The sequence below is a fragment of the Ochlerotatus camptorhynchus genome, unplaced genomic scaffold (genome assembly GCF_037179485.1).
Source record: "Ochlerotatus camptorhynchus isolate MF236.1 unplaced genomic scaffold, CSIRO-AGI_Acam_v1.1 ptg000581l, whole genome shotgun sequence".
Classification (NCBI taxonomy): domain Eukaryota; kingdom Metazoa; phylum Arthropoda; class Insecta; order Diptera; family Culicidae; genus Ochlerotatus; species Ochlerotatus camptorhynchus.
In genome coordinates, this window is record NW_027041061.1 from 131666 (window position 1) to 134488 (window position 2823).

Consider the following 2823-nt stretch of genomic DNA (forward strand, 5'->3'; position numbering starts at 1 on the left):
AACGGAGGCAGCGTTAGTGATAGACTCAAAGGATCCGGTGTGGACTATGCTGGAGCTTTGAAGACGCCCGGAGCAGGTAACGGAAAACAAGCGCAAGATCGAAACAAGGATGGAGGTGACAGGGGTGCAGGATTAAACTACGTTAATCTAAGACACCTCTTCGGGAAGCCTATTACCCTAGGCCAGGGTAAAAGTCCACTCAATCTAACCAACCCTAACATCAAAGCTTCAAACACTAACCCAATTGACAATGCAACTAACACTAACATCGTAGCTGGATCATCGACGTCAGTAAACAGCGAGACTGGTTTGGGTGAAGCCAGCTGTACCGATTTTAACAACGGTTCAACATCTGGTACTGGTTTTCCTCTCTCGAACGCATACGAAGATCTAATTTCTGATGATGAGATGCTCGGCACTAAAACAGAAGGGTACAAGTCACCATCTCGGAAAAAGCGCAATCTCTCGAACAAGTCATCCACGTAGTTTTAAATGAGTTCCCTCTCATATAATATTTGCACTCTAAACGTAAACGGCATATCAAATGAGAACCAAGTTCAACGCTTTAAGATCATTTGTATATTTGATGGACCTTGATATAATCATGCTGCAGGAAGTTCACGAACACTTTCAAATAAGTGGGTTTGACACATTTTCGAATATTGACAAACGTGGTACATCGATATTGGTTAAGTCAAACAGGACATCGCACGTACAAAAAAGCATTGATGCGCGTGTGATTAGTTTGAAGATTGATCATCATACAACTATGTGCTTATTCAACTTTGAATCTTTTATGTACCGATTATTTGAGTAAGCCACAATTGCTCAGTGAAATCAACAAAGTGAAAGGAAAAATGCTAGCTTTGCAAAAAAAGATGTCAAATAATCTGTATGCACATTCTAAGACGTACATTTCAGGAGAAGATACAAATATCTTCCTGGTAGGAGAACAAATACAACGGAGAGAAAAAGCACAGATAAGTAAAGGGTGTCCACGATGAAATTGCCACACACAAAATTGATTCGCAAAATTCGAGTTTTCATCCGATTGCCATCAAATTTTCAGGGATTGAGAAATAACTATTAAACTTCATTTTACCATTTTACTCGTATTTTATTTACAGTCCATACGCAAATGCCCGCACCTTGGCCTTAACCCCGGCCATAAGATTCTGCACAACCTGTGAATCAACCGTTTTTTGCATGTAAACCCATACTTTCTTCAGTTCCTCGACTGTCTTCACTACCTTAGGTCGTTTAAGAAGGTGCTGATTCATAATCGCCCAGTACTTCTCGATGGGGCGGAGCTCCGGAGTGTTGGGAGGGTTGAACATTTTCGGCACGAAATTGACCTTATAGTCCACATACCACTTCAGCACGTCCTTGGAGTAGTGGCATGAGGCCAAATCCGGCCAGAAGATTGTAGGGACGTTGTGGGCCTTCAGGAGAGGAAGCAGCCGCTTCTGGAGGCACTCTTTTATGTACACCTGTCCGTTCATCGTGTCCTGGGTCACGAAAGGTGCACTCCGCTTCCCGCACGTGCAGATGGCTTGCCAAACCAGGAATTTCTTCGTAAATTTGGACATTTTCTGAGTGCGGACATGCTCCGGAACGCTGAACTTATCCTTGGCCGTGAAAAACAGGTTACCGGGGATCTGTTTGAAGTCGGCCTTCACATATGTTTCGTCGTCCATGATGCAGCATTCAACTTTCGTCAGCATGTTGAGGTACAACTTCCTGGCACGGGTTTTGGCGGACTTGTTCTGCTTCTCGTCGCGATTAGGGGCCTTTTGTACCTTGAACGTTCGAAGCCCAGCCTTAGTTTTGGCCTTCTGGACAAAACTTCGGCTTAGGTGCAGCTTCTTAGCCACATCCCTAACGGAGGCGTTCGGATTTCGGTTGAAGGCCCCAACTACGCGGTTGTGATTTTTGGTGTTGTACGGAATACTTTTTCCTTCACTTCTGGGCTTCCGATCGGTGGTCAACCGTTCCTCGAACCGCTTAATCACTCGCGACACCGTGGAATTCGCGATTCCCAACGTTTTAGCGATGGAACGATGCGAGAGATCCTTGTTCTCGTGATGAATGCGCAAGATTTTATCACGCACGAGCTGTTCTTTCGACTCCATTTCCACGAGTTTTGATCACAGGACTTTAAAACTTGCAGGATGTAAATAATGCGCTATGAACTAAACCATCATTTTCATTAAATTCTACCCAACGGTTAAAAAGTTAGAGCAATTTCATAGTGTGGCAATTTCATCGTGGACACCCTTTAAGTTGAACATTAACGGTCATGAGGAGCTCAATATTGATTTGATTAACACAGAAATAACATCCTTTTACCAAGAACTGTATGCAAAAATGATATTGATATTGAGAACATATTTCATCCACAAAAAAATAGTAGATCAAAATCTTCAAACAAATAGAGAACTCATGGAAGGGATTTCAGAGGATGAATTATTTCAAGCTATTAAAGCAAGTCAATCAAGGAAATGTCCAGGAAGTGATGGACTTCCAAAAAGTTTTTATCTTAAATGTTGGGATATCATAAAAACAGAATTTGTTGCACTTGTTAATGATGTGATTGGTGGTAGGGTGTCGAGAAAGTTTTAAGAAGGTGTGATAATAATGATTAAGAAAAAGTACTCCAATAATGAGATTGGAGGTTTTCGTCCAATTACATTATTAAACTTTGATTACAAATTGGTATCACGAATCTTGAAAAATCGTTTGATCAAATTTAATTCTGTACTTTTATCAGACGTGCAAAAGTGTTCAAATGGATCCAAAACTATTTTTGAAGCGACGTGTGGG